At 38.4% G+C, this 11,930-nt stretch overlaps 1 long non-coding RNA gene across 2 annotated transcripts in view; it reads left to right on the top strand.

Annotated features, from left to right (window-relative positions):
- The window catches only part of LOC109303447, a 113,280-nt gene that overhangs the window by 908 nt on the left and 100,442 nt on the right, over positions 1-11,930 (top strand). For both annotated transcript variants that reach the window (XR_002099117.1, XR_002099116.1), the window contains exon 2: positions 820-977. This is a non-coding gene — a long non-coding RNA (uncharacterized LOC109303447). The remainder of the gene's footprint in view (positions 1-819; positions 978-11,930) is intronic.

The following is an 11,930-nucleotide window of genomic DNA, read 5'->3' as shown; positions in this document are numbered from 1 at the left end:
TATATATATATAAGAATATAAGCCTCGGAATGGTCAAATGTCATGAAACAGACCACATCAAGAGGGTCCAGACCTTGCAGCTGCTAAGTGATTCTAGTAGAATGCTAAATTCACTTTATTTACATTTTTTCATTTACATTTATTTATTTCTCTTTATTACATTGATTTTAAGTGTGCTTACCACTTCTCAGTATTGAACTCTGAGCACTAGAGTTCCACCTTCTGCCCCTACAAAATTCCTGAAGCACAAAAGATAGTAACTTTTCTATATTTCTTTGTCAAAACCATAAAAAGAGGCATCTAGATAACAGACAATCATAAAACTTGCAGCTCAGCAGAAATGAAAGGTTTCCCCATCTACCATAACTGCTACAGTCCTGTTCATAACAAAACCTTAGTCTTCCCACAGGCCTTTAAAAAACCTATATAAAAATAGAACAACTGGCCACAATAGAGGTCAGGTACAACTAGTCTTGATGGTTAAAATGACTTCTTTGAACCCTACAATTGTTTTTTATGTGATACAGTTAGCAGAAAGGTACCATTGGTTAAAAATTTAGAATGTTTACCCTCTAGGATAGACATAGCTCAATGGATGATCAATAATCACTGTTGACGGCAGGCTGTAAACCTGGATGAAATTCTGGACTCATGGAAGTCAACAGTAAAATTTCATTTTACTTTGTTGTGTTCAGAATTGCAGACTCTTCACACATGTCTAGTGATTTAAATGTATGAATATTTTAATTGTAATGTAGTGACTCTTTCCATAATTTCAGCTGTATCATTATCTTACATGTAAATTATTTTTAATCCTAGAAGTGGCGCCAAGTGTACAGGGGTACAACTATCTTTTGAATTAAAATGAATGAATAAGACCTTCATGACACAGAGCATTGGAAGAATAAGGTGGACAAGACACCTTGCAGTCCCCTTGTCTGATATACCCTGCCTAGGAGCTGGCCATTTTTCAGGAGGTAGGTAAGCCCATTTCTAAGCCTTTTGGCTTTCTGTAGAATGCTCCCTAGGGGTATTTTTGCATGAATTTATTTATTGCTATTCTATTTCTATTTTTAAATTGGTCATTGATATTATTAAAGTCTCTCTAGGCTCATGGGGTTGTGGAAAAACTGAATCACAATGCTAAGCAAGCTACTTGGCCATGGTCATTCTCCAGCCCTTTAAAGTTCTGTATTTTAAGCCTGATTCTGTTCACATGGAAGTCAATAGCCAATCTTATAACTGACTTCTATGAAAGCTCTTCATGAGGAAAAGATAACTAAAAAGTTACAATAGAATTTTAGAATGTTTAATGGTCGCTTAGTTTTCTCCACTTACTTTTAACTCCTTTTCCCTCTTCCCAATACGTCTCTATATTTTGAGGTTGGAAGGGAGGTATAAAATCCATGCAAGTTTCTGTTTTTACACTTCTAAAGTACCCATTATTACAATATTTGGTGAACAGGTAAAATGGAACATATAATTTGGGTGACTTACCCAAGGTTTCTCTGTGCCAGCTCCTACTTGATTCTTACATGAGTGAATATTGAGGTGTACTGGGCATACAGAGAATGAATAGTTCTCCAAATGATACAAAAGGAGACTCTACCCCTTCAGAAATTGACTACCAGAACCAAGTGAGTTATGCCTTCAAGAGATTATAAGTGAAGTAAAGTTTCTGAGTTTTCTTAGGTACTATTTGGGTAGCTCTTCAAGGCTAGAGACTATCTCTATACATATTGCCTGGCATGATAGGGTCCTAAGATTGTTTGGGGTTTCTAAGTGCTAAAATGATTTTTTTTCCTGGACCTGCCTTCTTGTGGGGGATAAAGCTGAATTGTGCCCTTTACGCTTTTAAGATTTTAAATTCTGTTTTAAGAAAAAGTTGTCAAAAGAAGGGTCATGTAAATATTCAAATGTTAGTGTGTTTAACTGAGCCTTTTGAAGTTCTTTGTCTTGAAGAAAGGCTGTGGTTTGTGTAACACTTATTTTGTTCTCCTGGAATCTTTTCAATAACAAAAGAAAAAAAAACCTGAAGACAAACTAATGCTACCATTCTTTAACTGCAGTTAGTCAATAGATGCAATTATTTTTCACAGTCAGTAAGTGGGTGTTTCCCAGTATAATTGTCCTCCCTCCACCCTCTGTATATAACCTGCTGCCTTTGCAAGGATTGACAGCATTCCATTTAAAATATCTGTGTTAGACACAACCCTTTTTAGCTAATTGTAATAGTAAGGTCTATATTCTAATTCCCTCAGTTGTTCAGTGTTTGCTTCACCGAAAGCCATATAACATTTGAGAATGAAATCTGGTCTTTTATAATTCATAAGAGAAACATAACTACTCTGTAGACTCATAGGCCCCAGCCCTGCGGTTGACCCCAGGCTGAGTCAATTGTAGGAATGCATCCCTAGTGTTGTATTCCTCTCGCATGTAATTTCTGTGAATATATTGGAATTGTCTCAGGGATGAAGGAAGAGAAAAGAAGAGAGAGAATTTTATCTGGGATAAAGAAAATATGCAAATAAAAAGTAGCTACAGGACATGCTTTCACTGAAAAATATTATCTATTTTCAGTTAAAATATAAGAGAGCTGTGAGCTAACAGATAGTCTCACAATATTCACTGTTGTGATAGGAATGTAAAAAGTAGCTGCTGTTACTTTACTTCATAGAGAAATCTCTATATAATCTAGATGGCAACATGGCTTCTGAGTAAAGAGAATATTTGCTGATGGTCTTTTTTTGATTTACAGCCCCATAAGTCCCCTAAGCACTAGTTCATGTAGGTATGCTTTGAATTGAATGAAAAAGAAATAAAACAAAATTTGGCCACCCCACATAAATATTCAATCTATTCCTGAAAGCAGTAATCAAGTTAGAGGCAGCCACATCATGCCCGAGTACAGAGGCCTGTAGATTTCTGTACCATATTAATAAAAACTGTTGTTATGCTTGATTTAATTTTAATATTTTTCAGCATATTTTCACAGGAGGTTTGAGGAATAATATGTTTGTGTCTTTTCCGTTACATCATTTATTTACTTATATTGTATCATAGTATTTTATTGGGAAAGTGTTTTTGTTTTGTTTTTGTTTTGATTTTTCCCCTATTGTAAGGCTATATGGTTTGGAAATTCAGATAACTCAAATGCTTTCCCTTGTAACAACACAATTTTCCTCCCTAAAGGCAAAGCTTACATTTCTTACATTTGTTTCCCCTGCACCATGAAGTCTCTACATGATTTTCAATGCTGTCATAGAAATGGCCTTAAATGTTTACTTTCAATTCTACTTAAAATATCATTGCAGCTCAATTAGTTATACAGCACTAAGCATTCTTCTGTTTTATTTCCATACTTCATTAAATGTGTGTGGAGAATGGGGTTAACTTCTGCAGTTTTTTCATGAACTATTATGAGAAACTTAGTTTACATTTTTTATTCTTGTTCTGCTTGCTACCTGACCTCAAGGGATTAATTTATTTAAAGTGATCAATGGAGCAACATTGTGTGTCACATAGTCATGTCTGGGTTGTGTGAAAGGACTATCAAGCCTTGTTAATATTTGAGTAGGTCTGTGCAATACAATAGATACACTGACAGGGTGGCCAAGCCTAGCTTATGGTCTTCTAGTGAGGCAATAAATCACATGGCGGGGACGTGGATCACTTAATGAAGCTGACTGGGGAGTCACCTGTCAGTAGGGCATGGGATAAGACATGGTCTCTCCTCAGCCAGTTTTAGCCAAAGATAATGGAAGGAAAGTGTCTATAGATGTGAGAGAGAAACTGTATGCTCTCGAGAAGAATCCATATACTGATAGAGTGACAGAAAGCACCTAAAACCACTCAGACCGTTCTGACCTGGGCTTAAAGAACACTCCAGAATGGTAAAGAAGATGAGTCCTGGAAATGCCTCTTAGCAATCATTATTCTGTCTAGATGAGCATATTTCTTGGGCTAGTTAAAAGCAACTGTTTCTTGGATTTTTTTACAAAATATGTATATTCATTCACTTCAACTATTCCAAGTCCCTTAGTATATAAATTATAAAGCCAGAATGCCCTGAAGGGTGGAACCTGGGGATGCTGAAGTTGAAAGTAAGTGGGGAATATTGGTTCATAGAGGCTGATGAGTCCCATTTCTGTGAAAGGAGGTTGTAGACAGAGATCCATTGGTGTAGCAATATACCAGGAAGGCCAAGGAGAAAAAGACAATGTATTGGCTTACACCAACAAAAAATAAAAGCACATGAGATGCACCTGATAGGACTCTAATGTAGCAGCCTAAGTAATGATTCAAAAAGAAACCTCTATCGAGACTGTGATAGCTTGGTTAAACACAGTAATATTACAAACTTTTAGCAGTTGCTTGTGTGTTAGCAAGAAAATGTAATAGTATCCAGAAAGGTAGCAATGGTCTGTGGCTCTTTTATCAGGCCTGATTAAACAGGGTGCATCTGTGGTGTTTCAGTTGTAAGTGGGAGGTAGTTAGTGGTATTTAGGAAGATTTAGCCTAGGCAGTAGCCAAGCAGTGCAGAGAAGGTGGGGGAGCAGTGACTGTAGCTGCAATAGTAGTAGTGCAGGTCTGCTTTGAAGTGATGCACGCTCAAAGCTAAGGTCCATTAAAAGGCCCTTTGCTTCAAAACATCACCCATCCTTGGTATACAGTAGGGCTGTGCAAAGCTTCAGTCCCTGATTCAATTTGGCAGAGATTCGACCCAATTCGGTGGCTGAATCTCCAAATCTGTATCAAATCATAGGACTCTTTAGTCTCTCCAAAAGGAATCAGAGCCCTCCAAATTGATTCAGAGAGATTCTGAAAGATTCAGAGTTTTGGACATAGACAGAGCTTTAAATGTTTTTTCTACATACCTCTAAGTAGCAAGGGCTCGTGAGTGCTGCGATGCTGGGGTGAATCTGGGGTGCATGGAGTGTCCTACAAAAGTGCAGTAGGGCTCCCCAGCATCCTCAGCAGCATACCCAGAAGTGGACCAGAAGCACTTCTGGTCCACTTCCAGGTCTGCCGGGGAGCGCACTGGGGGCCCCGCATGGCTTGATGACTGGTGCCTCCTGGGTCTGAAGGGGCACCTGGGGTCCCCCTCATGGCCACTCGCTGAGATGGCAGGGTGTGTATGTGTGTGGGGCGGGGACCCTGCATGCTCCCCTACAGACCTAGAAGTAGACCGGAAGTACTTCCAGTCAACTTCCTGGTTCACCACTGAGCATGTGGAGGGCCCCCTGAACTCTTGTGGGATGCTCCATGTGCCCTAGCATTGCAGCATTCATAAGCTGTGCCTGCTAACTCAAGGTATGTAGAAAAAACATTTAAAGCTGCATCTGTGTCTGAATCGCTGATTCTCTGAATTCGCATCGAATCTTTAGATTCAGATTCAGCTGAATCGAATCGGGGACACTGATCCAAATCAGCTAACCAAATCACTATCCCTGATTCAGGCCAAATCCGAATCCAAATTGAATAGGGCCTGCTGTGCACACCCCTAATATATGGGGCAAAATCTGGCCAACCTTCCAAGTGGTACTGAAATAGTAAATTGAATTCTAGCAGGAACTACTCATGAAGTAAGGTGCTCAATAGTTATACAAGGTTTAGGATCTGACTACAAAGATCTGGGCTGTTAGGCACATAAAAACCACCATTGAAGTCTTGTTCAATATTTTATGAAAGATACAGAAAAAGAAGGAAAATGGGCTAAAACACTTGAAACATAAAGTATTTAACAAGGCTTTCATTTTAACAGTATTCCTTATTCCTTTTCCCTTTAGCTGTAAAAAAGCCCTTATAAGGAAAAAAACCCTGTTTCCCTTTACATGGTGTAAAAGATCGTAATAGCTATCTTTTTGGTTGGAAAGGAGAAAAATGTAGTTGAGATGGGCTGTGGCTCTGTGATTGTTATTGTTGAAGTCGGTCCTGTTTTCCTGAAGACAGAACAAAACACAAACAAGGGAAGAGAAAAAAACTGTAAAGACAGAAAATACAGCTCCCATTTCTGTTGCTGACTTTTACTTGCAGTCTTACTGCTAGAAGACAGATACACAACACACGGTCTTATCAGGCAATCCAAGACCTGGCAAATTTATACAGGCATTATGCTATTTAAGACATTCCCTTTCAGTTTACAGGCTCTTACCAGTGTTGCAAAAGATGAAATCTTAGCTGGCTAAGCCAGGCTCTTATTAAACAGAAGGGAAAAGAAAGTGAGTGCACAAACAAAAAAAATAGGAAAGCCATATGTATATATAAAGTAGGAAACCTACGTGAAGTGTGTCTGCCAGCAAAAACACAATTTTCCCATGCTTCATAGTACTCAGGATGAAGCCAAAGCTGACACTGATGGTGGTATTGTGTGGGTCCCCTTCCCTGATCCAGTCTGATTTGGACTTCCCTTGGAATTGCAGTGAAGTCTGAGTGGTGTCATTGGTAAATCTGAACATCCCAGAAGATGGTGAGGGTAACTCCTTTTAATCAACAGCCTCAGAAAATGGTAACCATAATAGCATATCCTCTCATTCTTTTGGGTACCAATTAAATTACATTTGTTGTATTAAATTTTGATCCATCTTTTTCCTTGTTTACTGGGTGTGATGTCAATACAACTATTGGCTAATATCCAGAAGGGTGCAGTTGCTCCCCCTTTGATTTCTGCTCCACTCAAACATTAAAACCAGCTGCCTGGGATAGGCATCAGCATTTTTCTTCATGCACAAGTGAGGGAGTCAATTAACTTCATTCTCATTTCCCTGATTTCCCTGCTAATCTCTCTGGTCTTCTATCTCCATTCTACAGATGTTAACAACCCTTTCTCCTTTTTCATGGTTTTCATGTTCCATTGTTCAAACTGCCCTTTCTTCTGTAATTTTTCTGTCTGTTAGCCAGTCCTGTCTTCCATTTTATAGCCTTGCAGACTGTTTTAAAGCCAATAACCTTAACATAGCTATAGAACTGACTGATAGAAGTATTGGGGTCATTAAGACACTCAAAAAGGCTAGATTTTGTTTGATGAATTTGAATAATAAGAGATGGTCATTAACTATAATGACTATGGGCATTTATATGCATACTTTTTGTCACATGATGTGCCAGAGATCCACCGCTTTGGAGCAGACCCAATTAATCGAGTCAGCTCGCGTTGAGAGCAGACGTGCACAGCGCTGCATCACGTGGAGTTGTATATGCACCTTCTATGTGTTTTAGTTCAAAAGTGCATTGCTGCCATTTTCTCAGCGCTGACGTGCATTTTGTCACACAATGGCAAGCGCCGCAGCACCAGGCACTTTTCGAAGTGCCCTGCACTGCAGCACTTACATGCATAAAATTGCCTGATGGGACTAATGATACAAAAAGTTTTGACTATTTTTTGCTTAGTTTGTTGTCTTTTTTTAAAATGTTGTATATACTATAGCAAAACCGTGCACTGTCCAATATTTATTTTTGCTTTGATCTTAAACTGAATAATATAGTGCTGCCCCCCTACCATATTAGTAAAAATTCTAGTTTCTCTTTAACTGGAGGAAAACTGTTGTGTTATATGTTATGATATGCCATGCCATCTGCACCTCCTGCTTTCAAAATTGTGTATCCACCCATGGTGGTGTCTGTATTTCTTTGTTGTAGAAATAATTCAGATTTTCTATCTTTAATTCTTGATCATTTTCATAAACAATTACCTGTAACATACAGAGTTAGGCTTTGTTACTCTGAACAACTGAAACATAGTTCTCTGTATAACAATATGAAAGCCTGAGGAAGGATGACAAAAGTTGTCCTGTAGCATTTGCATGAATTCATTTCCATTTTATGTAGTTGAAGCAGTAAACACTCACTTTCTGGATACGTGCATTGAAAAAGGATGGTAGATTTTATTATCTTATGATTAATCCAAATGAGAGTCTGATGCGGAAACAAATAAGTACAGTTGATCAAAAAATGAAAATGAAATCATGATAATAGCTTTCCATTTCTTATTGAAATTTTGTGTCAATTAAAATATAATCTGATGGTAAGGTGGTTTTTTTTCTTCATTGAAATATGTAGTTTCAAAAATAGTTCTCAAGTGTTGGAATCTTCTAGCAACATTTTAGAAAAAATAACAGCAGAACATTTCAAACAACTATATTATCCAATGTAAACCATACACTGAATTCCCAATAATTATCTCTCCAAGCATCTTAATACCAATCTCTTTCTAGAGGTTTGTAAACCATGAGACAGAATCTTCTTTTTTCCTTGGAAATATAAGAAGGGTAAACAAGAAAGGAAACTTGTCAGTAGTTAGGTAATTACTTGTGCTTCTCACATCACAAGCTGAACCAGATACAAGAATTTTATGATGGATTTTGCAACCAGATTAGATTAAATCAGCAAGTATATGTTGGCATTCTTTTACCTAGATCCCATGTTACTTATACTTAATGTACTCTTATATATCTAAAGACAAAGTTATTTCACTTTAATTTTATCACACTTAAAAATAATCTGCAATTGATTTATCTTGAACTCATTTATTTCATTTAGACACAGTTCACCACGGAAGTTGGTGCAGAACTCCATTGCTACAGGTACTGAGAGAACACAAAGAGATATTATGCTTTGACAAAACATAAGGCAATATTATGCTATTTCCTGAAACTTCCTTGTGTGTGTGGGAAACTTGCCCCTTATTACATCCTTTATATAGTGTAGCCTCCTTTCTTCAATGCTTAGGCTGCTTTGCAAGTAAAGACACAATCTTGTAACACTGATAGGAGATGTCAGAAGTGTTGGACTCATGGAGAACAGATGGTGCAGTATTTTACTTAGTCAAAATATCCATTGAAAAATTTTGCTTGATGGTAGAGTAGATATAGGGAGCCAAATCCTAGCTGACAGTGAATGTAGTCATTCAAATGAGCAGAAGTCAAACATGGTGCATAACTTTGTAAGCCTTGCTAGAGTATGTACTAATATAACCTCTGGTCAGTGCACATGTAAATTACATGGAGGCCCGGTTTACCACCTGAACTAAAGTAGGCCCCACAGAATACAGAACTAGACATACCATACTTGGCTTACACCAAAGTGCTCAGAATGTAGTTAATTAGTTTTAGAGGAACCTCGAAAGCTAACAGATAGAGAGTGAATTCCTGAGACCAGTACAGAACACAGTCCAATGGCCTGAGCACAGATGTCCACTAAATTGAGAGTAGAAGGATATGGAGGATGTCACCTAAATATGTTTTAGCAGTTGGTATACTGTAAACACAAAGTTTTGATTTGTGTATGAAAAGGGGCCTTAATAGTTTGTGCTGATCTTAGGGGTAATGTTCATGCCTGTACCATGCCTACAAATGACCTCGCTAATATCATGGGGTGGCTTGTCATGGATCATAGTGTCTACTGTCTAGGCTTGTTTGTAGATGAAAAACCTGGCTGAGCTCTTTGTCACTAAGAACTGAAGCCTGTGGTCTCTTTCTGGTAACCATCAGGTTTTTAAGGTCACAATGTCACAAATGGTATCACATGACGGCATGTGTACAGACCATCCAAACTGAGGGAGCCTTACATGACTCATAATGCCCAACCCCCTAACAACACTGACAGAGTCCTACAAAAACTTCAGAGACCATAAAATTCCAACATTAAGGAATAAAGAAATAAAATATATGTAACTTGCCATCTCAGTAGAGACATGCCAAGAAACTACACTTCCGTCTTTGCTGTTCTCAGTAGCAACCCACATTTTTACTGGCATCTTTCCATACAATTTAGATGCAGATGGAATGAATCTTACTTGCTCAGATTACTGAATTAATTTAGAGTTTTGCCTAAATAGGGAGGAGATGTATAATGCTTTTCAGTTGCAGCATATTATTTAACCAATGGTTATCTTTGTGAGTTACACTGATTTTCAGATATGGCATGGTGTATTGCAGCCTGTTTTCGATTACAGTCCCTGTGGTTGTCTTTCAAAAATGTCACTAGTTTAAAATGGACTATGATATCGTGTATTATGAGAGTATCAACCACAAAATAAATTTTCTGTTAAAAAAGAAGCTGGTAAAGGTCCTACAGACCATACTGAGGCAAAACTTTTTAACTTTAATCAGGAAGGTTTATTTATTTATTTATTTGCCTCAGGTAGGGCGATTAATTTGAGTATTTTAAGGTATCAGAATGGGACAAATAACAATTTTGCACAAATTTCCTGACTGTAGTTTCAGCAAACCCCTCATTTCCTGCCCCCAGAGCAGCTCCCAATCAGCTTGAAGCAGTGCCCATGCCACTGCTGAGTGGGGTTGAGGGAGCAGTGGCCACAATATGAACCCAGTTTGCAGATGCCTGGCTATGGGGTAACTCCTTATGGCCTGGAAGGTGCACCCATAATGGAGCCATGTAACAGGGCAGCTAGAGAAAATGGTGGTGGTGTGGGTGCAGCTCCCATTGCTTGGACATGGCATGGCCACAGGCAAAACCCACTGCTGCTGATGCACCATCAAAACTACCCAGTCCGTATCAAACCAGAGCTGGGGGAGTGAGGAGAAGCGACAGAGGCACAGGCACAAATAGAAGCTGTCCGAGCCTGACAGAGCTCCTCACTGTCCAGTCCCAGCATGGGCAAAGGCCAAGCCCTCAGGTCCACATCCTGCTTCTTCTGTAGGTGTGCTGCTGAATCCTGTTGTAAACCATAACCATGTGGAATCTTTATAATTATCTAATTGATATTACACATTGTAAACAATATAATATATCATATTCTCATGATTTTTTTTCAAACATCATTTCATAGAAATCCCAAAGAATGCTGATAATGGCATAAAAATTGTAATAGAAATTCAAACTATTGTGTGTTGAGACTAGAGGATTTGCTTATTTTTAAAGATGCATTGAAACTGGGATAAGAGATAAGGAAATAGGAGTAAAACTGACACTTGTCAAACTAAAATGTTGACTTCTACATTTGATTTAGATTATTTCCTTTGATATAGAACAGGCTGTATAGCTGAAAGGATTCAAAGAAAGAAAAATGTGTGGTAAGTGCTCGAAAGTATATTATTAAAAATTCAATGAGATTAACTAAAAAATAGTATTCTTTTTACAGAGAGGGAAATAATCAATGCCAAATCTGTTCTTCGAAAGCTTTACAGCATGATTCCAAACACTCTTGTAATTTGCGTGTATGTGGAATTCATGCTACATATTTTCCATAAAAATTGACTAAGAAATTTTACTTTACTGGTTATTTGCCAATCCAGTGCTCTCTTTTATAAGATACTATCTCTTCAGAATCTTTTTCCTTACAGAATCTGCAGGCATTTTCCATAAGTGGAAAGTGGTCTGTGTGTGCCAGGGAGATGGGCAGGAATACAAGGAATAAAAAGTATGCAGAACATTAAGATTTTTTAAGGGGCACTTAACCATTAAACTTTTAAGTTCATAAATAGGGGTAAAAATGTATTAGCTTGCATTTCAGTGAAGTCATTTGGAGCTGATGTGTGCTTAAGCCTTTTGCAAGCCCAGCTGCTTTATTTATGTTTTCAAACATGTGATTAGGATAAGATTTTCAAGTATCTTACAGCCAGATCCACAGCATTTAGATGCCTAGAGCTCCTAGACATGTGCAGGGAGGATGCTACAATGTGCTGTAATTACAGCACGTTGGGATAGGCTCGATTAATTGCGTCTTCTGGAGTCTGGTAATTATTGCACTCTAGCTGACTCCAGCACCATGTGTATCATTGTCCCTGCACCAAAAAATGGTGGTGGAGTGCTACCCCCGCATCTAATGATCTGGTGATCTGATCGTAAAAGGCCACCAGGTTGGTCTGACAGGACCTGCCACTGATGAACCCGTGTTGGTTGCCCCTAAGCATGCAGTCCCCTGCTGGCCCCTCCTGGATGTGTGCCAGAATAATTTTCTCAAACAGCTT

The sequence above is a fragment of the Gavialis gangeticus genome, unplaced genomic scaffold, assembly GCF_001723915.1.
Source record: "Gavialis gangeticus isolate Ggan-Ray unplaced genomic scaffold, GavGan_comp1, whole genome shotgun sequence".
Lineage (NCBI taxonomy): Eukaryota > Metazoa > Chordata > Crocodylia > Gavialidae > Gavialis > Gavialis gangeticus.
Note: the sequence above shows the minus strand (reverse complement) of the source record. Positions and strands in the feature narration are given on the sequence as shown.